Below are 25,814 nucleotides of genomic sequence, written 5' to 3'. Positions count from 1 at the left end.
AAGATAAAACAAATAATTATTTTGCTTATTCTGGGCATTCATAAATAGATTCCTTTATATTATACAATGATTCATGTTTGGAGGAAGACAACCAAAGTACAACTACTATAACAGAAGTGGAAGAGGAACCTAATAAGGTTGGCATGTCAGCAAAGAAAATAAATGAATTACAGAAGTCAGAAGAGGAATAGTTATGGAACATGTACTTTCATGGAGAAACAAACAGGAAAAGTGTTGGAGCCAGTGTGTGGGTGATTAATCCACAAAAGGATAGATCAAACAAGTGTTATTGCCATCTTTCTTTCAAATTCACAAACCATTTTGCTAAATATGAGACATTGATTTTGGGACTGAAGGTGTTCAAAAGGTTGGGATCCAAGAGGATTTTAGTCTATGCAGACCCAGAACTGATGATTAAGAAAATCAAAGGTAAGTATCAAACCAAACACCCTAGAATGAGGGCTTATAGAAATGTTGTCCTTGATTTTATGTAATGTTTTTCAGAGTACAAATTGTTTGTAATTCCTAGAAGAGAGAATGTAATAGCTAATGTGTTAGCTACCTCTGCATGTGATTTTGAAATACCTATTCATCCCAATAGAAATTTTGAGATAGAGGTTAAACACAGGCCAGTTGTACCATAAAATATAAGGTATTGGAAAGTTTTTGATAATGATAAACAACTGGACAATTTTCTACAAATGAAAGGAGAATTTTCAAATCTGCACATTGATGAAGAAAATGGTTTTGACAAAGATAAATGGGAAGCCTACATAAATCAAATCAGAGAAAATGTTGACAAGCATAAAATAGACCTTGAATTTTTACAGTTGAAAGATAATGTGATCCCGAGAGGCTTAGTCCCACTGTAGGAGTTGTTTGATCACAATGATGTAGCTCATAAGCCTAAAAAACTACCTACTAAGACCGAGGTTGAAGATTGTAACATAAAAATTGAGGACAATAATCCAGACTTATGCATGAATGAAAAAAAATACATATATACACATAGACACAAAGATGCAACAAAAATAAAAATTCATTTCATTAATATAAAAGAACTGAAATTTTCTTACATACATAAATGGAAATAAACTAGCTCAGGTGATGGTAGCTTATCTATGAGAATAGATGTGGTGGCTACACGCCTCTGAATGGTGTTACAATGAGGCGAGAATTCCTATTTACTATTGAGAAACAATGGAAAAACCTAAAAATTCAAAAACCCAACTCTAGGAGATGCAACGCCAAAACTATGGGCCCCATTTGGGTAAATTTGTACATCAACTTCTCTGGGTTGTAACTTTTGTATATGATATTTGTTTGGCTATCATAATAAGTCATTTATGATCTCTATGTTTTCCCTAAAAGCATATTTTAGTCCATAAAAACGGCTTCGAATGTTTAGGACCCAAAAAACTACCAAAAATAGTAAGTTGTGCTGCAATTAAGGAAACTAAAAAGAAACAATAGTGGGGGTCCAAGTGGAATAAGTGAGTAGCCATCAATATCCACCTAGATTAGTCCTCCCCCCAGAAGAAATGGTACCATTTCAATGAGTGCCTCATTGAAATGGGTAAGCTTTTGCTGAACTTGGTCCCTAGTGATCCACTTGCCTTGGTGCAGGAGTTCTCCAACTTTGACAACCTAATACAGTTGGATCTTCTGCTAGCTAGTTTTCTTGATCTGTGTGTCCATGATCTTATAAGTTGTTCCTTGTTCCATGAAGTATGGGTTTAACTCTGTTGGTGTGCATTGTTCTGCAATGTATGATGTGTCTAGTAATGGTGGAAAGTATGGTCGAAGGCGATCCACATTGAACACTGGGTACAAAGTAAGGAATGGTGTTATGCTGAGCTTGAAAATTCAAAGTGGTTGAAGCTTACAGTGGGGCCCAATGAGGTGATCCTTCTGTAAATGTAACCAAACCTTTTCACCCACCAGTAACTTGCATGGCACCCGATGTTGATCATGACCTTCATTGTACTTTGGGTTGGCTCTATCCAAGATGTAATGGACCTGCTGGCAGATGTGATGAATGCGCTCAATGAAACTGTTAGCCCTATGTACTTCAGACTAGACATGAGACAAATCTACCTCAGTAGATGTAAATGGTATGGCCACATCAATGGGACATAGTGGCTCAAATCCCAACCCCACCTGAAAGGGGTTATGGTCAATTGAGTTATGGAATGCTATGTTGTAGTTGTGTTGGACACAACGGAGGATATCATCTTATGTGCATGGATGCTTCAAGTTGTATATATGCATAATGTGTATGATCATTGTGTGAACTACCTCTGTTTGGCCATCACTTTGGGAGGAGAAGGTTGTGGACTTAGTGAGCTTGGTATCTAGCATCTACCGGAGACTTAACCAAAATGTACTTAGAGCCTCTTGTCTCGATTTGAGATAATGGAACGTGGGATCCCAAAGTGTACCCACACTCATTCAAAGAAGAGATTAGAAGTGGATTTTTCTATGATACATGGTGAGCATCAGTATTACAGCAAGAATGTTGTAGCTCCTGGACTGCCAAATTTAATTTTATCAACCTGGTAGTTCGTAACAAACTTGGAAGCGTCGGTGCTGTATGCACAAGTACCAGTTCTTACTGGAGGTTGTCATTCGGTTAGCCGGTGCAAGATCACTAGGAGCTCAAGCCAACTTCTATAGATCTCAGAAGAAGCTCTATGTGTGATGAAAGAAAGAAATATTACTCTACAGAAGCTATTCTAATTGCAGAAAGGAAAAAGACTGGAATGTAAAGCAAGACCTAGTAAACCCTAATTAACAAGCTAATTCTACTTTTGCCAAAAACACTATGAAAAACATGAAAGCAATGCCATTACCTACTCAAGAAAGAAAAAAATATCTAACCATGCTATTTCTGGAAGCAAATAAGAGAAAAACATATTTTTGGATTTTTATGTGAATTTGACATGCATCTAATTTATTGTGTGTGAGTGTGGCAGTGAACAAGTGGTGTTAAAGGGTGGTTTTGGAGCTTGGGAGGATGGAAGATGGTATGTATGGGTCCTAGGAGGTCTTAGGTGGCCTTTTGGATGCTTTTCCCACACTTGGCCTTCAAAAGAAAGCCTACAGGAAAAATTACAAGAGGACACAAGGAAACTACAAGAGGAAAACTGGGAAACTACGAGAGGCCTACAAGAGGAGGCAGAGTGCAATTTTTGCTATTTTGAGGGTGTGAGAGTGGGTGTAAATGGTGGATGAAGGTTGTAAGGAGGTATTAGGGCACCTATGGTTTACCATGAAACACTAGGGGGGAGAAAGATGATTGGATTTGCTCAAGGAGAGACGAAGAAGTTCTATGAAAAATGCAGGAAACTAAGGTAGAATTGAGGTGAGGTTTGGGAGACCAATAGGGCATGGATCAGATGGAGGGTGTGAATGTTGAAAAGCTAGCCTACTGCTGGAAGAAATATGCTTCAAAGGAACTGACCGTTAACCAAAAAGATCAAGCAAACAATGAAATGAGTGCATTTAGGAAAAACAGAGTTTTGCATTAAATTTTCTAAACTATGATCTATGAAAGGAAATGTTGAGAAATTCTGTAGAAAAGGAAAGCATGAAAGAGGACTATTGCAAATCAGGAAATGAACATGATGAAGGAGATCTGAAGTAATGCAAAACTGGACTATTAACCTACTGAAGATCTGTAAACACTAGAAGTCCTATGAATGAGGAAAATTTGTGTTTTTGGGGTAGCAAGAGTGTCTTTGCCTCAAATCATGGTCCTAGAGGGAGGAAGAGAGGCCAAGGAACTATTGCTAACCTTTTGAATCTTTTCTAATTGTTGCTTAACCTACTACAGAAAGCACAAATGGAAGAAAACTACTAAATCATCAAAAGAAACCTATTCTTAACCATAAAAGAAATATGTCTAACAACAAACTAATCTACCACTAAAGTAAAGCATACAAATACAATTGAAGAGAAGCTTGGCTGCTTGGATTGGGCCCTAACCCAAGAGCTTCAGCCATCTGAGGTAACTCAGTGCTAGCTCAAAAAGGGTTCCATGTTTATTATAAAAAAATAGCAAATTTACATGAAACCATTACACAAAAATAAGCTCGAAATTTGAGCAGAGTTTACATAAGCAAAAATCCCCCCCCCCTTAGTGAGGCCCTAGGCCTCTCTACTTATACATCTGAAGCAATCAATAGCTTCCTTAAAATCAGGGAGGCTTGGCTCCCAAAACTTAAGATAATTATCAGTCATCCTCCACTTGCTCAGCTACCTTGTAGTGCATGATTCGCCTGCTTGTACTCTGAGCTGAATGAAGGGGAATTCGAAGTGAGGAGTAATAAATGAGGGTGATTCCATCCTATAAGTCCTCTCCTCTATCTACTTTGAGTTATTACTGCCATTTTGCCACTAGATCCTTGCTTTGACCTCAAAATCCATCAATAATCTGCATTAAATACATGTTAGACCACATGGCATCATAACTAAATCAACTCACTCTATAAGCATAAATATAATAAGAAAATCATACAATAAGCTAAGAGAATGGTTGATTTGACTAGGTTAGGAGGTTAAATGAGCCCATATAATTACCCATTTATGAGGCTCATCAATACACTTCTTGTAGGCCTCCACAATGGCCATATTAAAGCATCTGTCGACAACCACAAAAATGAATTCCTTGCCATGCTTAGTAGAAGGAAGGCTCCACATGTAATCCATGGAGATGGATTCCCAAGGTCAACTAGGATTAGGTAGAGAAGTGTATAGGTCTTGCTTCTTGATGGTTGGTTTGGCAATGGCATAGCCAGTGCAGGATCTGATGTAATTCCCAACATATTTTCTAAGGTTCGACTAATAAAAATACTTCTACAACACTGCCATTGTTTTCTCTACTTGAAATGTCTAGCAACCTGACTGTAGGGCACCTCCCAAATCATCTTGGCATGATCGCTTGAAATAAAACAAAGGTTTCCTAGGTGGAATAATAGTGCATCTTGTAGGTGAAAATTTGGAACTTTCTTTCCTTCGAGGAGCGTCTGGTAGGTGCTTCCAAATTCTGGATCGCTCTTGTAAAGATGCAACCACTCCACAGTCTCGTACCCACACTAGTTGAGAATAGTGGTCATCACCATGACCAACAACTGGCTGGGGAAGTCTACCACATTGTTTGTGATGCCCTTCTTGTACTTAATTTTCAAATGGAACCATTATAGGTATGTGGACCATTTCTGATGGTGATTATTCTGCAACTTCCCATGTGTTTGTATGAAGTGCAAGGGTCAATGGTATGTGTGGATCACCATTTCCTTTGCCAGAATGTATTGCTTCCATCGTCGGCAGGCTTGCACAATGGAATGCATCTCTTTTTCATAGCCGAGATAGTTTCTAACTGTGTCTAAAAGTGTATCACTGTGATATGCGACATGATGACCTTGCCGAGTAAGAACTGTACCAATAGCATAGTTGGAGGCATCTGTCCCAATCTCAAATCGTTGTTGCAGGTCTGGTAATGTGAGCATTGGTGCAGAGAAGAAGCGATGCTTCAATTTGACAAACACCTTCTGTTGAGATTTAGAAAAAAATAAATTTGCTTTAGCTCCTCCCTTGGTGACTTGATTCAAAGGGCAAGTGATATGAGAGAATCCAAACACGAACCTGTGATAGAAGTGGGGAAGACTAAGAAAGTTGAAAAGCTCTATTAGAGTGGTTGCGGTTGGCCAATACTGAATGACTTGTATCTTGTCTGGGTCCACATGCACACCTTGCTCTTAATTAATATACCCTAGATATTGAACCTGGGTCATACCAAAAGTGCATTTATCCAAATTGGCACACAACTTGTGTTTTCACAAGGTTTGGAGGACCTGTCAAATATGGTGGAGGTGCTTTTCCTGTTGGGATGGGGTCCTGTTGGCCGGATAAATCGTTCTTGCGGACAAGACCAATCTCCCTAGTATCAATAGTTATCTAGCAACAAGCAGGACAATAAAATCTATCTTTATCTAAATATATTGCGATTCATTAATAAAAACCAAGAGGTGTTTTAGACCCTACCTTAAGTCCAACGCTAGTTTGTGGCAGCCATGCTTCGACCGTCCGAATGAGTTTCCTTTTGAGAACCTACAATCACAAACAAGAACACATCAAATAACACCTGCATAGCCAATATAATAAATCATATTCATCATGGTGATCAAGGAATCCATGAAATAAACCATAAAACACAGCTTATTGAGAAAAGTAAACTTGATTTTATTAACTTTGAAAAAAGAAGAACTTTACAAACTTTGGTGCCTTGATGTTGTACAAGCTCCTCCCAGGGTCTGAAATAGGAATCTCCTCTACTTTGACAAGTCTCACACTCTTCCAAATGACATCAACAAGGTATGTAATCTTTCCTCACTTAAGCTCAATTAAGAAGACTAAGTTCCAGCAGTATTTCACCTCAAAAATCTTTAGCTTTCAACCTCCTCAGTAACCAACCCAATGCTTCATTTTATAGTGAAAAGGAAGTAGGTTACAGGTCCACCTATGAAGGGATAGAGTCCTCCTTCAAAGGGATAAGCTCCTCACATCAAGGGGTTAGCTCCTTAAGGTATGGGATGCATGAACCTTAAAGGAGCGAACTTGCCACCTCAAGATTCCTTCTAGAAGCTTCCAGAAATGACTCAAAGTGAGTTTTTAAGAATGTACTTGTGCCTTTTTTACTTTTAAAGGGGTCCGCACCCATCACATAGAGACAGAGCAGTCAGGTACACAGGGGACATGACCAGTAGGTGCGGGACTGTAGGTAATGCTAAGAGAAAGTGTAGAACCAGAGTTTTAGAGAATTTTAAGGGCTTTCTCTTATTTTCAAGGCTTGACATGAAGAAGTGAGGTTTAAGACTTGCAAAGGAGGAAAGTATGAGTGGTGATAGACTCACACAGATTGCAGAATGTCATGGTGACAATATTTTGTGTAACAGATTGCCCCCTAAAGTGCGATGTCTGTAATAGATGAGGATAGCATTTGTCATCTAAGAAGAGTGAAGTACTTTATCATTTCAAAGATCATCTTGTGGACACCCTGGTTGGAACCTGTAAAAATATTAAATACAAAATATATATATGTGAACATATCATTGCTAAGGTAGACATTCCCGTACTCAGATCAAAACTGACTAGAAAACTAGCTAAATTGCTCTGATACAGGAATGGTTTTGTAATACATCATAAGTATAGACATATGTAGACACAGTATGGGCACAACCATCTGTTTATGAATAGACCACTATATAATGAATAACAAAATTCCTCGCAGCCTGGATGGTGGAAACTAGATCCAGGGTCTTGATTTCTACTTCTCGAACTAGTACGATTCTATCCATGTGAATGAATGTGTCGAAGTCGAACATGGTAGAAACCACTTGATTACCAGTCAATGATGTGAACTATTAACAAGTGTGAGAGAAACCACCAGTAATGTGAATGGCTCTCAAAGTATTCAGTACAATCCAGGAAATGTGAATAGATGAGCTGATGTCGAACATGTCATAGAATCCTTTGATCGAAGGTCAATGATGCAACCTAACGTCGAAGGCGAGAAACCTGCCATTGAGGCATGCAGATCCCAAGGTACTGACGATTTCTAGATCATCTTTCTAGATAATGAGCTGAAGTCGATAGAAAGCGATCCGTCGTAGGCAAGCCCACAACACGAAATCATAGATCAAGTTTGAAGAAATATGTTTGGCAAGGACTGACTCAGGGATGGTCAAGATGGATGACATATATTTTGTAGATGAATGGTTTATTTGAACTAACCTCTCGAACACATAACAACACTGCATATGGTTTGGTGACAATTGACCCAAAGCTAATACCCAGAAACTGGCTGAAGACTTTCAATATGGTTTGATTAACTATTAGGCAAAGGATTTCCCAACCCAGGTGAACAAAAAATGTCGTGTTCAAGAGTGGTTAAATTCTTTTCTAAAACACAAAGTATAACAACCAGGTTCATTTTTCTCTCTTTTCCCCCACCATTTCTGGCAAGTACCTCTTTATTTTTGACAAGCTTGAGGAGGATAATATTTGCTTGGTTATAAGCGCATCCTTTGGATGAGTCCAACATAGTTTAAAATTCAAACCCTAAGAAGGAGTGTTCGTTCCTGTTTAAAATTGAACAGGTCCTTTACTGTTAAATTTTAATGAGTCCAGTATAGGAGAAACTCGACATATTTCAATTTTAGGGAGTCAAAAGAAAAACTTAAGAAAACTCCATGGATGTCCTTTTTTGTAAATTTGTGTCTCCCAAGCCCGAAAAAGTATAAAATAATACTTGAGAGAACCCCTTGACCATTACGATCAAGGAGTACTTTTCATAATTAGCGTCTTTGATCCGAAAAAGTAAAAAAGCGATCAAAGACACATCATTTTGTAACCAATATCGAACTTGAAATGACAAAAATCTAGCAATCTTTTCATGTTTACGTGGTCAGAAAAGAGCTGTAAGTGGACCATCCTTTTAATTCCGTTTTAACGAGTTTAAAAAGAAAAACTCGGCAATATTTCATATTTTACGAGTCAGAAAAGAGCTTAAAGAGGACTCCTATGTTTTTTGTTGAAAATGATCAATTTTCCTTGAAAAATCCAATATTCTGCACAAAAATTCAAACATTACTCATACCTGTTTAAAATAAATAAAAATGCATCAAAATTTACCTTTATAAAGTGAAAAATAAACAAATTAAAAATTCGTTTATTCAAAACATCTTATAAAAAGGGATTTTGTAAATTCATTTTTACCATTTGACTTCAGAGTGAGAAGAGAGAGCTTTTGGGTAAGAAACTTCCTGCGAAGATTGCGGAAAATCTTTCTATTGGAAATGAAAACCGTTAGCTCCAGGTAATCCACATGATCCTTGTCTTGCATTTCAACCATTTGCATTTCGTTTTTAGGCTTCCATTTTGATTTTTTAGGGAAAAATTAGTTTAGAAAACCGCTCACGGGGGTTTGCAGGCGCAACATGTGGAACCTATGGACCCCGCCTTTTTTCTACAGAGGAAAGAGCCAAAGTTCTGAATCTGTTTCTTAGGAAGAGTGCGGAACTATGCACTGTCCCTAACTAGCAGGTGCAGACCCAGCGAAATAGGTTTTAAAATTTCAAATTTCTCCATTTCCGCCCAAAAATTTTTGAACTAAATTGTTCTAATACGTCTTTTGTGCAATGTAAGACATACAAAATGCTTATTTGGCAGGAATGCGAGCAAGAGGATGTGGACCTTGCCGCAATAAATCATCAACCCTCATTGGATGCATTGAGAACATGCAGACTATTTAAATTCTGGGCCATAGCTGGCATGAGGGCCCAAGTAGACTTTTTGCAATGGCTGGTAGACAAGTGGAATATACAGGACCAGTGTTTCATTATTGGTGGCCATCGGCTCAAAATCGAGCTAGGGGACATTTATTTCCTGACTAGTTTTCCCAAGAGAACTGAAGGATTATCTCTATTCGGGACTAGGCCAGGTGGCCAGCCTGTCGATAGTCTCTGACTAGAGTTTTGTAATGACCAAACAAAGACAAGGGATCGATATCAAAACTATTTCCCGTGCTGAACTTAAAGTGATTGCATTTACTATCATCAGACTCTGCGGAAGCGTAGCACTGCATGTAGCTACCGGATCCCAAATGTGAATGGCAGTAGACTGTTATCGAGGAACCATCTTCAACTGGTGCGAAGCTGTGTTTGCGAATGTAAAAGGACAACTAACTAGAGCAAAGAACGGACAACTAAAAAACTTTGGATATGGTTTCCTAGTTGTGAGCTTTGGTCTAGAGAGGGTCCCGATGTTGGTTCCAGAACAGATTTTCGTTGGAGTTGGACTTCCCCAAGAGCCTAAGCTAATGCGTTGGGTTGCAGTTATGGCCCGTCATCCTAAGGAGGGTTCAGAGGTTGTTCGATTTCCGCTTGAGTATTTTTGTTGGTTGGAGAACCAAATTTTCATGATTCAGGATTTTCCATATGCTGGGATGGATTATCGTGGTGACCCAAACATGACTCTTCCACCAGGAGAGTAGTGGGATGATTCAGGTAAAATCATTCTCAACATTTTCTAAGTTTTAACTAATTTTTTTTGTTTTTAAATCGTCCAAAACTGATAATAAATTTTTCAAATGCAGATGTGGGTGCACGGTGACTAGCCACTCTCTGACGCTATGAGAGGAGACACCTAGCTACAGCAGTACTGGCCCCACGGGACGAATCTACAGAGACCCTGACCGAATTGGAAAATCATCTAGAGCGTTTGACAGCAGATATTCCAGAGACTAGCATAGATGATATTCCACTTAGGTTACAACGCTATGTGATTGGGGTCCCAGGACCTTTCAGGAGGTTCCTTTGTAGGGTGGCCTGAGCAATGGTTTCTTATCGTGATCATCACCAGTGATAGGATGATCACCTTTGTAGACTCATATGACATTTTTTCTTTTTATACTATCATGTTTGCCGATCATAAGGTGCTTTTCAACCTATGATCGAAGACAATGTATATTTGACACACTTCTATGCTATGCTATATCACTATTACTGGCTATATTGTATAACATGTTATGGAATGTTTTTAAATTTACTGTTCGATTAATGCAAATGTCTATTTAACATTCGAGAAGCCATTGCATCTACTAATGTATTTAAATATCTTGGAATATGCTGATATTCAATATATTCAAATTCACGTTCCAAGAGACAAACTCTCAAAAATAATCTTAATAACACTAGATTTCTAGTGGCATAAACTCTATTAATCTACAATACAATGAGTTCAGAATCTAACCTAACAATCAAACTCCGAATCCCGAATGAGATGGATTCAGATAATAACTCAATCACTGCACTATACTCTGCAATGTTGTTCATCGTTTGACCGAGGCTTATCCCATGCATAGATACCAACTCATCAGAGGGTGAATAGATAACCCAAGTTGTGGAAGAAATGTTCTATGTATTACAACAAGCACCATCAGCGAAACCAATGTATGTTTGAAGAGACGTCGACATCTGCAATATCAAGAGTAAAATCAAGATAAGCAGGAATAATGATAAAAACACTCTCTAAACTAGGCACACTTTTCTAATCTAAAACACACCAGCTAGAAAGAAACTAATCTAACTAAAATCTCCACACCTAGATCTAAGCATAATATCTCTTCAGATAAAGACCATTTCTGGGTTTACCCAAAGAAACATCGTCAAAATCTACAATTCATAGGCCCCTTTTGCCAGCTTTCGCTTAACAACATAAGGACCATGCCACATAGGTACAAATTTTCCAGCCCCTAGCTTATCGTTTGCTTGATCATATAGTAAGACCAGGTCTCCTTCCGAAAAATTATGGGGTGTAACATTTTGATCGTACTGAGCTTTTATTCTTTTGGCATGAGTTTCGATTGCTAATGCAGTGTCACGTTGACTCTCATCTAGCTGAGCTAAGTAAAAAAAATGTTTCTCCTCTTCGGAAGTGGTTGGGAGTAATTCTATGGCTATTTCCAATGATGAAATTTCAGATTCAATGGGTAACACTGCTTCCAAACTGTAAACCAGTTGAAAAGGAGTGAAAGTAGTTGATGTTTTTACGGAGGTTTGATATGCTCAAAGTGTTGAAAATAACATGTTATGCCAATTCGACCTATGAATACCAATGATTCGTCGGATCATAATGACTATAACTTTGTTGATAGCTTCAACCAGAACATTAACCTGTGGGTAATATGGAGTAGAACTATTGTGATGCAGGCCAAGTTGATCTGTTAGTTCAGTTATCATGATGTTTCGAAAATGACTCCCATGATAGGTAATAATTGTTTGAGGAACACCAAATATAGTAATTATATGATTGAAAATGAAAATTGCACCAGTTTTGCCGTTTGCTAAAAATGTAGGCATTGCCTCGGCCCACTTAGTAAAATAATCTACCGCAAGGATGATATACGCATGCCCCCTAGCCGAGTGAGGATTACATGTAATAAAGTCGATACCCCACTTTGCAAAAGGACCGTCAACAATTATAGGGTGGAGAGGAGCAGGTGGAGCACGCATCTTATGATCAAAAATTTGACAATTGTGGCATTTCCGAACCGCATAGATACAATCTTTAAATAAAGATGGCCAGAAATAACCAGTGCGCAATATCTTTTGGGTTGTGGCATACCCAGACATATGACCGCCACATGCTCCAGAGTGACAGTCATTTAGAACCTTTTCAGCATCTTCATGATTTAAACAATGTCAGAAAACATAATCTGCCCCACAATGATAGAGTGTATCTCCAATAATATTGTATTGTTGGGATTGGAAACGTATTTTCCGTCAGTGAGATCGTGAATTTCAAGCCAAAACGATTGGGTTTGGAGATAAATAATGATATCTCCATACCATGGGTCAAGAGTACTGATAAGAAACAAGGATTCGTCCGTAATGGGCTCTTCCGCCACAGTTTCACTATCAGCACGCGGGAAATCACACATCAGTTCCGCAAATACCAAAGATTTCTTTGCCTTGGATTTTTCAAATTCCAAGTCAAATTCCTGCAGGATAACTATCCATTTGGAATACTTGCCTAATAGCAATTGTTTGGTCAAAATATAGATCATAGGGTTACAGTCATAAATTACTATAGTTTTGCGTAGTAAGATGTAATGACGAAAACTTTGGACAACTTGAATAGCTGCCAAGGCCGATTTCTCCACATGCGAATATTTAAGCTCAGTCGGATTCAGAGTTTGACTAAGATAGTAAATCACATGTTCACTGTTGAATTCATCTTCCTGAACTAAAACCATCCCAATGGTGGAATGAGAAGCGGCGAGGTACAAGAAGTAATCCTGGTTGTAGTTGGGAGGATGCAATAATGGTGCATGGGTCAACGCGTGTTTAAGTGCATCAAAAGATTTGTCAGCTATCTCATCCCAAAAGAATGGAGTATTCTATTTCAACAACCTGGTAAAACCCTTTGTTATCTCGGCGTAGTTAGGAATGAAATGACGTAAAAAGTTTGCTTTCCCTTGCAAACTTTGGAGTTGGCGAAGAGTCGAAGGAGGAGGCAATTTGAAAATAGCTTCAACCTTCAAGGGATCGACACGAATGTCGGCTTTTGAAACAACGAATCCCAGTAAATGACCTATTTCTATATAGAAAACACATTTGTGTGGATTCAGCCTAATTCGATAATGCCTACATCTCATAAAGATTACTCATAAATGAGTGAGATGATCGGCTCTACGTAATGAATGGGTAGGTAAATCATCGAGATAAGGTTGCACAATGTGCTTGATGTCATGAAACACATAAGACATAGCTCTTTGAAAAGTTGCTCCAACGTTCTTCAATCCAAAAGGTAATTTGCAATAACCAAATGTCCCCCATGGACAAATGAAAGCCGTTTTTGGTTGATCAGCAGGGAGTATTTTGATTTGATTATAATCGGAAAAACCATCCATAAAGGAGAATATTTCACTACCGGAACAATTGTCAATGATTTGATCGATATAGGGGGTTGGATAATTGTCTTTAGGACAAGCTCGATTAATATCCCTATAATCGATACATATTCTTATCGTTCCTTGCTTTTTGTTAACAGGAACAATATTGGATACCCAATCCGTTAAGGGAATTGGATAAATGAAACTTGCTCGAAGTAATTTGTCAACTTTAGCTTTAATAGCAACAACTTTTTGCGGATGTATCTGTGCAAACGTTGCCGGACAGGTTTAGCATCTGGGTAAGTTTTAATTTCATGAACAACAATCGATGGATCGATTTCTGGCATTTCTTTATAAGTTTGGAGTTCATTGTCCGTACAGGAAGCACCTATATGAATGTTTTCAATAATTCCAGGTTTAACTAAAATGTCAATAGGAACCGTTCGAGAGATATTTCCCAAATTTAACTCAAAATCAGGATGTTGCAATGGATTATGTGGTTCTTTGACATAATTAGTAGTAAAAATAGATGAAAAATCATTTTCAAAATGATCAAGCTCAGGTAAGAACGAAGATCGATGATGAAGATCTTCCCATGGTAAAACATCAACAGACAAAAGTTCACGAATCTGCTCATCCATATGAATAGGCTCAGAAAAGGTTGTTGAAGCTGAGGTTGATATTGAAAGTGATTCTCCACGGACCACATTCATTAGATCAATTTCGGTTGAAAAAGGGTCAGAAAACGACTGTACAACCTGATATGCAATTTCATAGGGACTCAAAGGAATCGCATCACGAAATGAATCCACCTCAGATTCGGAAGGTACGATCCAAGGATCATCAAAAGCAATAGTGTTCGATGAAATCATATGAATAGTTGCAGTAGAAGGCGATACGCTAGGAGGAGGAAAGGAAAAAGTTCCTAGTAAACTAGAATCTTTAATCAATCCTACCCTAACATCCTTGTAAGGGATAACTATTTTACCGACATGTTGGATACTTTCAGAAGAGGTTGGGTCAGATGAAAAATAAGTCAGGTGGTCTATTGTAATGATCTTTCCATTATGAGGAAACTTGATAAGCCGAAATACCGATGAAACAACAACAGTCATAGCTTAAGAATAGCTACGACCCAAGAGAAGGTTGTAATCTAGAGGGGCATCAACCACTTCCACATCTAGATTTACAATTTTGCCTTCAACCCCTATGGGTAAATCCTGTAGAATTCCAAAAGGATGGAACCCATGGCCATCAAAAGCCTTTAGAATCGTCGAGAATTGATTAAGTGTAGGAGAAAAATCTCCAACACTGGATGGACATAATACACGTAGAAGCTCCCTCATCAATTACAGTCCCAAAGCAAGGTCTGTTTTTTACTAACATTGGAATCTGGAAAGCCATTTAATGAGGTAGGTGAGGTGTACTGTTCTCTAAATAAAAGATTATAAGGTTCGAATCCTGAATATCAACAGCTCCTATAGCCGACAATAGTAATTTACACTGTGCTGGGCATGATTGCAGCACCTCCAAAGCCGACATTGCTGAAGGGGAAATAGCTAAGTCTTCAACAATGTTATAATTTTGAGCAGCTTTCGCATGTGGATTGAAAGCTAACTTCCGAAGTATATCTTTAGCAGGCAGTTTGATTACTAAGTTTGGGTTAGGTTTCTTGATTTGTAGCGGATCAAAACTAGAAGGAGTTGAAGTTGATGGGTTTGAATTAGAAGATTCTGCTTCTTGACCATCAATAGGACTTTTACTACCATAATATTGCGATCGCGTCGCAATCCTGACATGAGACATCATCATTATGGGTTCTTCTGAGGCATTTGAGGAAGAAGCAATGATCTTACTATCTTGACTAGGAAAAGGATCCTTCAAGACAACAGCCGTTTGAGAACCTTTGACGATTTTTGCAACCACAGCTCGATGTGGGCAATCTCTTGTAAAATACTCCTCTTCACAAATAGGACAAGGATAGCGAAGTTTATGTTTCTCGTCAGTAGATTCAGTTTTATCTGATTTCTCTTTTGAGTTTTGTTTATTTTTCTTCTTCCCTTTCTTTTTACCACCATATTTTGATTTGGCTGTAAATGATTCTACGACATGAATATCGGCAGGAATTTCAGCGGAAGAGTCTCTTGTCGGGGAATATGGTAAAGTTATAATAGGAGAAGAATTATTTGAAGATTTCTTCTTGCTTTTGGTGCGAACTGAACCAATCATACCATCAGCGGCATGAGACCCTGAAGGAGCTGTAGTTATTTGAATTTGTTTCGGAAGGTCAGGGATTTTTTCGTGTAAAGTACCCAACTGCGTATAAATGAGGTCAAGGTACTGAGCTTGAGCAATTACTTGCTCTTCAGTAACAACTCCTACCTTAGCTACATCCTCAGTGATTTTAGGTAATAATGATTTAATGAACCATTCTGCTAAAATTTGATCCGGAATAAAAACTTTCACTAAACGTCATCTACATCGCCATTCATGAATATGATCTGAAATATATGTGGACGTTGACCGTTTTAATGAAGTTAATAATTCTGTGCCATTTTTATATCTAACAGGCAACTGAAAATGAGTTAAGAATGAAGTGGCTAACTAACTACGATTATAAAAAGAAGCTCGCGGTAACTCAATGTACCACTTGGCCGCAAGACCAATCAGAGTGCGTTGAAAAAGACGTAAGCGAATTGAATCATCGATAATGGAATTTGATGCACACCAGAGGTGATAAGTCATCACATGGTTTGATGGATCCTCTCCTGATTTACCTTCAACTTTTGGGATATCACTGGGCAACTTATATGTCATTGGTGGTCGAAACAAAAGATAATTAATTGGATCGTTCATAAGGCGCGAAAAATTAGGCAAGTCCAAAGTTGCAATAAACGGTAACTAACGATTAGGGTCACAAAAACCTTGGGTCATAAGACCAGCCCCAGGAGGAGGATATCCAGGATAACTTGGAAATGGAATTTCATTTGGAATATTATATCCTCCCAGAAAAGTAGGATTAACTGGACCAAATTGGGGTTGTTGAGGTTGCTGATAAGTATATCCAGGGTACGGTTGATACTGGTAAACTGGGCTTTGCACAACATGACCAAATTGGTACTGTCCCTGGTATGGTTGATAAGTGAATTGCGGTTGACTTGTGACAACCGTACTTATACCAAGTTGTCCTACAGGCATCTGAACCAAAGTTTGAATTGTAGGTCCCAACTGAGGTAAAGATTCTTGAGGAGTTGATGCAGGAACAATAGAAACCGGAGCTGTCGATAGTCCATAAGTAGGTTGGGTTGATTGAACAGAAGCTTTAGTAGTTGCAACAGTCGTTTGAGGTGGAGTTCGAGGCGAACTAGGCCCAGACGGATGAGCTACACCAGGTGTAGAAGTTTGAATAGTAGGCTAGATAGGCTGCTGGGTTGAACCAGAAACCAAAGGTTGTCTAGATTGAGATGACAACTGCACATTAGGTTGCAAGATCTGTTGAGATTGAGATGAATCCCACACCATATTCATTCCGGGGTATGAACCCATAAAAGGTTGAGCATATTAAGGACCATAACCAGGTTGAGTGTAGGGCTGATAATTCAGTGGTACATTTCCAGCTCCTTGTACAAATGATTGACCAGAAGGTGGTTGGAAACCTTGGGTTGGGTATTGACCTTGAGGTTACTAACCTTGAGGCATGCACTGAAACTGGGGTTGACCTTGAAGTATATATTGATACTGGGGTCGACCTTGAGGTATGTACTGTCCCGAAGGTATGTACTATCCTTAAGGTTGCCCCCAGGCAGTAACTGACTACCTTGAGGTTGCCCCCTAGGTGGTAATTGAGTACCTTGAGGTTGTCCCCCAGGTGGTAACTGACTACCTTGAGGTTGCGGATTCGGAATAGTACCAAACATCATAAGAATTTCTTCTACGCTCAACGGTCGAGTTCCGTTATTACCAGTTGATATCCCATGTTAAATGGGTTGAGTAGATGCTCTTGAGAAAGTACCAATGAGTGACTGATACCCAGAAGGAACAGAAGGACCGCCATATAAAAATGTTTCCGATGATTGGGAAAACATGGATGATTGTCTCGACATATTCAAAGGAGGATAATAACCTCTAGGTGTTGGATGAAAACGAATTCGAGGTGGTAAAAAACCAGGACCCAGATTTTCTAAAAAGTTTGTCAATGAGACGTACCAAGCATCCCTCCTAGGTGGACTGTAGAAAATTGATTCACGCTCCCTAAGTTCTAAAGTTTGTTGATTTTCATGGAGAGTTATATCTTCTTCCGGACTAACAAGTTCTTCAATAGAAATGAGTCCAGAAGGAGGATTTTGGGTAATGATCCTTCCTACCCTGGGTGAACCAGGATCACTAGAAGTTGGAGAAGCAAATCCTGAGGATGGAGTAGCAGCAGGTTCACTTTCAGGCTAAGAAATTTCAGGTACTTTAGCTAATTCACTAGTAGAAGAAATAGTACGAGTAACTTCAGAAAATGAAATTGGTTCAGAAATATACTCTGTTTCTTGAACTTGATAATCAGGATGAACAATTAAAGGAGACTCTCTGGCTTCCAGTGACCCAACTCTACTGTCACTAGGTGATACAAGAGCTCGTATCCCTTCAAGCTGGCTTGGTGTATACTCGGGAGGTTGCTCCCGAAGTCTAGGGATTGTCTCGGTAATTCAACCACGATTAAATATTTTCATTACTTCACACACAAATAAAGAAAATCTCAATAAAACCACCTAAAGTCTCTAAAGAACTAAACAATTGAAACACACACCTAAAAAATCTAAGAGTTCAAACCACACACAAATAGTAACTTTCCATACCAAAAACACTAATTGGTGATGAAATCCAACGTCGCAGAATTCAATACAAAAGGATGTTTGGAACAGTTACCCCGACAACCTGCTTAATGAAACAGACTGGCACAAGTTTCTTCACAAAACCGTCTCGAGTGAAGAGAACCCCCCAGAGAGTCCAAGTGAGTCTAGTCGACCTCTTCTCCCGGTACAGTGAGACCCGTCCTTCACCGTCACCTTAGGAAAGAATCTTAAGATTATGGTCACTAAAGATACCAACAATAACAAATACAACTAGGGGAATAGTCTACGATCCGATCTATGCGGAAGGGCAGAGTAAAAAAGCTCAATCCCCTTGAAGGCTCCTCGACATGATCAATCTAAGGTTTACCAACAAGTGACCCCAGGCTCCTCGACAATTGTTAATCCGAGATTTACCGTTTTTAATATGCACAAATCTTCTATCTTTCCCAATGAGACAGAATTGATTGTCTCAAAGGTTCGGACATGATCTCGTGATTGACTCCTTTAAGAGGAGCTTCCCAGATTATATCAATTACAATTGGATTTATTTCCTACCGCAAGATATAGCTACTTGTTTGTTTTAACTATCTTGGAGAGTCATTTACTCCCTACTCCAAGATACTAGCTTAAGCTATATTGGTGATAAGAGCCCTAGAAATATAAACATTGCTAGATCAATTTAAGAATTATTTTTATGGGTTGTTTCTTAAGTCAATAGGAATGGAGATGAAACTTTATGGTGTGAAGAATCAACTCCAAAAACACTAAAAATGCACCTAAGATGATAATGCAATTCTTTGAAAAACAAATCTTTCTTTCAACATATAAATGAAAATAATTTTTTTGTCTTTTTCAATAAACTCAAAACGAGACTACTAATTATGCTCACCAAAAATCCCTTTCTTTTTCAACACTCAAAAACTATAGAAAACAATTTCTTTCGAAAGAGATTCTACAATTTCTAGAAAACACTAAAAACTATAAAAATTAAGCTTGAGATCTAAAAGCTTCTAAAAACCTAATTGAAATAAAAGCTTTAAATCTTTTTGAGGATTTTTTACTTAGTTATTCAATAAACTAAGGATTAATTCGTCAGAATAACAAATCAATCAAAAAACACCCAGCTATGTTTTCTTTTATAAAAATGAAATTCAAAACTTACAAGCAAGTTCGTTCAAAGCTTTGCAAAGAGAAAATGAAATCTATTTCTCACCAAGGGCAGATTTCACAAATCAGTCACATTCATCAAGAAGACCAAAAAGACCAGGGTAATCTAAGGTTTCTTAGGCTTCTAATCTCTGTGTCACTACAAAGACCAAGCGAAAATGAATCCAGGCACGCAAAACTTCTAGAAAATCACCTAAAACCAAAATGCCAATGGAACTCACTCACAAGATATTCTTGATAGAAAACATGCAGATCTGGGTAGAAACTAAAAGCCGAAAATAAAAACTTAACTTAACTAGACTAAAACAATTTAGGTTTTTCAAAAATTTTAACAGGGTCTGCAGGCTTTCAGTAGAACCAGATGCGGTACCGCTCTCTGTACTAAAGGAAATATGCAGAGAGGTCCACATTGTTTGTAAAAGAAAAGTACGGTTCCCTGTAAACTTCGTAAAAAATGTAAAAAATACACAATCCCACACACATTAAGAAAAAACTAGAAACAGGGATAAGTTTCTCAAGTCAAAGAAAAAGGAAAAGCAAAAGCCAAATTCCAGTCCCCAGTATGGTCGCCAATTTGTCGGCCAGATAAATCGTTCTTGCGGACAAGACCGATTTCCGTAGTATCAACAGATATATAGCAACAAGTAGGACAAGAAAATCTATCTTTCTCTAAATATATTGCAATTCATTAATAAAAACCAAGAGGTGTTTTAGACCCTACCTTAAGTCCAACGCTAGTTTGTGGCAGCCACGCTTCGACCATCCAAACGAGTTTCCTTTTGAGAACCTGTAATCACAAACAATAACACATCAAATAACACCTACATAACCAATATAATAAATCATATTCATCATGGTAATCAAGGAATCCATGAAATAAACCATAAAGCACAACTTATTGAGAAAAGTAAACTTGATTGTATTAACTTTGAAAAAAGAAGAACTTTACAACCTTTGGTGCCTTGATGTTGTACAAGCTCCTCCCAGGGTCCAAAATAGGAATATCCTCTACCTTGAAAAGTCTCACACTCTTGCAAATGAGATCAACAAGGTATGTAATCTGTCCTCACCTAAGCTCAATTAGGAAGACTAAGTTCCGGCAGCATTTCACCTCAAAAATCATAAGCTTTCAACCTCCTTAGTAACCAACCCAATGCTTCATTTTATAGTGCAAAATAAGGAGGTTACATGTCCACCTATGAAGGGATAGAGTCCTCCTTCAAAGGGATAAGCTCCTCACATCAAGGGGTTAGCTCCTTAAGGTATGAGATGCATGAACCTTAAAGGAGTGAACTTTCCACCTCAAAATTCCTTCTAGAAGCTTCCAGAAATGATTCAAAGTGAGTTTTTAAGAATGTACTTGCACCTTTTTGACTCTTACAGGGGTCCGCACACATTACACAAAGATAGAGCGGTTAGGTACACAGGGGAGATGACCAGTAGGTGCGGGACTGCAGGTAATGCTAAGAGAAAGTGTGGAACCAGAGTTTTAGAGACTTTTAAGGGCTTTCTCTTATTTTCAAGGCTTGACATGAAGAAATGAGGTTTAAGACATGCAAAGAAGGAAAGTATGAGTGGTGATAGACTCACACAGATTGCAGAATGTCACGGTGACAATATTTTTTGCAATAGGTCCCCTAGGGCAGAATGGAATTAATTAGTCCTTTTTTGTATACAATTTTGTAAAAGATGTAAATTCTCTATGATTTGTGGAAGTGGAGTGCATGGATGAATAAGAGTCAAAGGGGCTTAGCCCCTTGTTTTATGTAAATTTTTGAGTCGGTTTCGAGATTCACCCATGGTCCATGTACCATGGCATTGTATGAAAATGTCTATAAATAGTTGAGTCATAGTGAAAGAAATAGGTAACTAGAGGGAACTTAGATAGACAATTGGGTTCATTGAAGAGTCTTAAGTAGAAGCTAAGGCAGGAAGGCTCTACTTCTTGTGCTTAAGTAGAGGAAGAGAGGCTCCACAACTGAGTGCATGAAGGCCTAGGTAGAGTCCGCAACTGAGCGCGTGGACCCCTGTAGTTGTGTGCATAGGGAAGTTTAAGTCTGTAATCAGTGAATTGAAGATCAATAAAGATAGTTTTCGGAAGAATTCTTGAGTATTTCTATTTATCTATGTTAATGTTATATGCTAGTGATAAATGACATGTTTTACAAATTACTCATTAAATGCCACATGACTGTATTGAATTTATCTTAATAATGTATGAAATGAATGCTTAGCCACTTCCGTGAAGATTTAGGGGACTTCTCTTATTTTTTCTAGCGAATTAAGTAGATATGTGCAAAATCCAATTTAGGATTGATTTTTGATGCGCCTAAGTAGGTGAATCAACTGTTAAAGGTCTGCAAGGACTAATCATGGGCCTACGCGAAGGTCTAAATGCCACTTTAACTAAGTTACAGTAATGTACCCTAGGAGTTTATCAATCTGCACGAAGGCAAATCCAAGGCACTTGGAGACATCACACTAGTCTATGGATGCAGAAATTGGTTCTCGCAACCCCCCATACTGCTTCGGATTAGACTGCAACCTTCTCTATGCAGGTTGTTACCGAAAGGGCTAGTAGTGTAGCGTTTTGTTGGTTGGCGCAACTAAATTTGAACCTGGGTCAGGACCCCATAAGCCAACAAATGGTTCCATTGCTAGGACCGGGATCAGCTTGAAAGAGATGTGTGATGTTGCATCATTGGAACTCGACTAAGAAAGAAATTGAAAAGTGGTTGGATTAGAAGATTCCCAAGTTTACGACGCAAGAAAACAAGAATCCACGCCTGTCAAAGGAAGATTGGTTAGACAGATATCTGGATACAAAGATACATGAAATCTTCTTTTGCACCTTCCCATTGAACTATATGAGTGGTTAGTTAATTTGACAGATAATAAGGGAAGGTGGAAGCTCGATAGTCTTATAGCGTGGACTCTAGAATTGGTACGATGACTAGAAGTTTCTGAAAACAAGATCACATGGGCTGTCGATCACTGGCTCGATCTAATTCTAGGAGGATTTGTTATAGAATTTGTAGTAGATACCTCAGTCAACTATAGTGAAGTGGAGCAAAGATTCTTAAAAGGACCACGAGGTAAGTATTTAAGGTCATTGAATACTTGGATTAAAATTTTTTTATGTGAAAAATTGGTGATGTCATTACCTTGATGTTTGGAGCTACACGAAGTGGAAGATTCTTTAGAAATCACGAAGGATCAGGACCAGAGTATAGTCCATTGATTGGACATCCTTCAAGAGACAAAGAAGTGGTGGGGCAGAATACACCACGTAGCACTATTCAGCTAATCACTCGGGGGATTCCTAGAACAAACCATCCATCCACTCCATTGCTGCCTCCACCTCCAACGCATACACCTTTTCCTACACCTCCACCTCCATCGCCACCTTTCAACATGGTGAATGCAATGAAAATGTCGACCTTCAAGGGCATAGGAAGTGAAGATCCTGAGCAGTTCTAGTTTTTTGGGAATTTTGTATGGACATCTCAACAGATCATTGATGATAACATAAAGAAGGCACAGTTGGTGGCCGCTGTGCAGGATCATGTGCTAATTTGTTACATTAAGTATTGCGCTGATAACCCTCTTGGACGCTAGCAGAAACTCAGACAGATTTGAACAAAGAGTTTAGTAAGCCTAAATCTGACTCACAGTTAGTGATTTAATTTAAAGAGATCATGATGAAGGTTGAGGAGACGCCTTGGGATTTTGTTAAGAGGTTGAAGTGCCATATCAAATAGGCTAACATGCAGATCAGAGATTTCCAGCATCATGCCTGGTTCATCACGTCGCTTCTACCCCATTTAAGGATCACTCTGTCATAGTAGAAGATAGATACATAGGTATAAGCCTTGGAGATCGTGATGAGGCTGCATGCATCACCTATTGAGGATACGAATCTAGGGATACAATAGATCGACTCACAACTAGCATGCTTACACCTAAAGTTACAAAGTTTGAAGAAAGACAAGGAGATTAAACTAGAAATGTGTGCAGAAGTCTGGTGTTTGAAGTGCAAGGGTCATGTGCATGATAAAGATCATTGTCTTATATACACGAATTATATTACAGGACGAGGACCAATTCACCTAAAACCCAAAGCTGCAGTAGGACTGAGCATGGGGGCTACGCTGTGGTGCACCATTTGTCAAGTCACTGGGCAACATGTGATGGATAATTTCTATTTAATTCAAAAGTTCGTTTAGACACCCTAGTAGTTTTTCTGTAATTTTTGCAAATCTGTGGGCCACGACGAGTGCCACTGTCAAAGCTATGAGCTGATAATTGGAGGAAACCCTCGATACTAAATTCAAGGAGAAACTTAATATCCAGATCAAGGCGCTGGAGACTCGCACGAAGGTTATTAGGGTCAAGGATGAGGCCAAGGAGGAGGAGGACCTAGTAGAGGTCGTGTTCAGATTATCTACTACAACTGCAAACAACTAAGGAACTATCCACGAGAATTCCAAAATCCTACACACCCGTCATGTCAATACTACAGATAGTTTAACCATACTATAGAAGAATTCCCAGTGCTAATAGCTAGAATGCAAGAGAAGAAAATGTAGCCTCAACAACTGATGAAAAATTTACAAATGATGAGGGCTGAGCCCATCGAATAAGATCAAAGCATTAATATTGGGCTAAGAAGTGGAATGATTATTGGCACTGATAAAGGTACACAACCTGAAGAAGAGGGATGGGTCCCTAAAGCACCAAAGAAAGAAGTCGGCTTTGACATGGATCATGCTAAGGAAATTTTTATGGAAGCCAAGAAGAGCTTCGTGGAGGTCTCCACCTTAGGAAGCCAGGGCAAGATACAAGAACTCAATGCACCTACAGATATTGATCACTCTATACTCACTACGTTTTTGGAGACTTGCATGAAACTGCTGCATGATAGCAAGGTTGTGGAAGGCCTGCAGGAATTAATAAATAAATGTGCCAGCAAGGAAAAGGTCCCTATTGAACACCACGCAGTAAGAAATATTGGCAAACGTATGACACCAACAGGGTGACAGATGAGACTAGCAGCGCAGATGGGTGATTGTGAGATGGACCAAGTCATCTTGGATATGGGATCTGATGCGAATGTTTTACCAAAATAGACAGGGGAAAGGATGGGGAGATCTGTGCTGCAATGGTCTCCGATTCAACTCAAGATGGCGAATGAGCAGAAAATCATCCCAATGGGATGATTATATGGGGTAATAGTGGATATTGAAGGTGCGGATGCAGTGGAAGACTTTGAAGTTACATAAATTATCGACGACAATAATTCTTACCCCACACTCCTGGGAATTGATTGGGATATTGATATGAATGGGGTCATTAATTTAAAGAAAAGAACGATGTCATTTGAAAGAAATTTGCTTAGGGTTATAGTGCCACTGGACCTTGTAGAAGGGGCGCACTATATTGAATTAGTGTGTGGTTATGAAGAAAGTGATGATGAACTGGATCAAATCTATAAGATAACAGTCTGAACTCAAGACCGGATCAATTCGACGATAGATGGGCAGATTGCATGGGACCGGGAGTGTTCTTGCACCTCTGATTTAGACGAGGAGTTAGAGAAATGGCCGAATAACTCACATGAAGTTTCTACATTACAATGGAATATGATGACGAAGTCGCTACGTTGTGTTTTGTCGGAGGTAAGAAAATTATTTGATTATGATGGTTTAACTAACGTAGATATGTTTTTGGATGAATTTGAGCATGAAGTCCCTGAGGACCACTGCTTCCAAGCATTAGAGTTGGCACTGCGCGCTACGCCTGCATGGTGGTGGGGTACGCATAAGGATATTTTTGCTGGATGGTGATATTATAGAAGAATGATGAAGCTATGGTTTGGGCGTGCTAATACCAGAATGACCCAGAATTACAATGGAAAGTATGATCCACGCGTTCACCAGAAAAAATGGACTAAGGCATAGGACACATAACTGTAGCTAGAGTGGTACATGTTATGCTCCTATACCAGTAGGTGTCATATATCATGATTTACTTGATGAGCTATGTAATATGTTCATACCTTTACTTGTTGCAAATGGTTTCTATATTTGTAAAAAATAAAAAAATAAAAAAATGTAAAGAGGGTATACCCTAAAAAAAAATCAAAGGGTAAAAAGAATAAGATGGTCAAAAAAGTGAAATAAATGAATCCCACCAAAAGAAATACCAAGGAAAGTGTGAAAGTCAAAATGCCAATACATTTTACTCTTGTATAATAATGAAATATGTGCAACTTGTTAACTTATGCCACAATTGATGAATAGTCAAACAACTTAAGCTTGGCTAGTTCATATTTGAATTTTATGTTTTAG

Source organism: Pinus tabuliformis, chromosome J (genome assembly GCF_031772625.1).
Source record: "Pinus tabuliformis cultivar Carrire ecotype Pingquan chromosome J, CPIR1, whole genome shotgun sequence".
NCBI classification, from domain to species: domain Eukaryota; kingdom Viridiplantae; phylum Streptophyta; class Pinopsida; order Pinales; family Pinaceae; genus Pinus; species Pinus tabuliformis.
The sequence above is the reverse complement of the archived record's forward strand: the minus strand, read 5'-3'. Positions refer to the sequence as shown.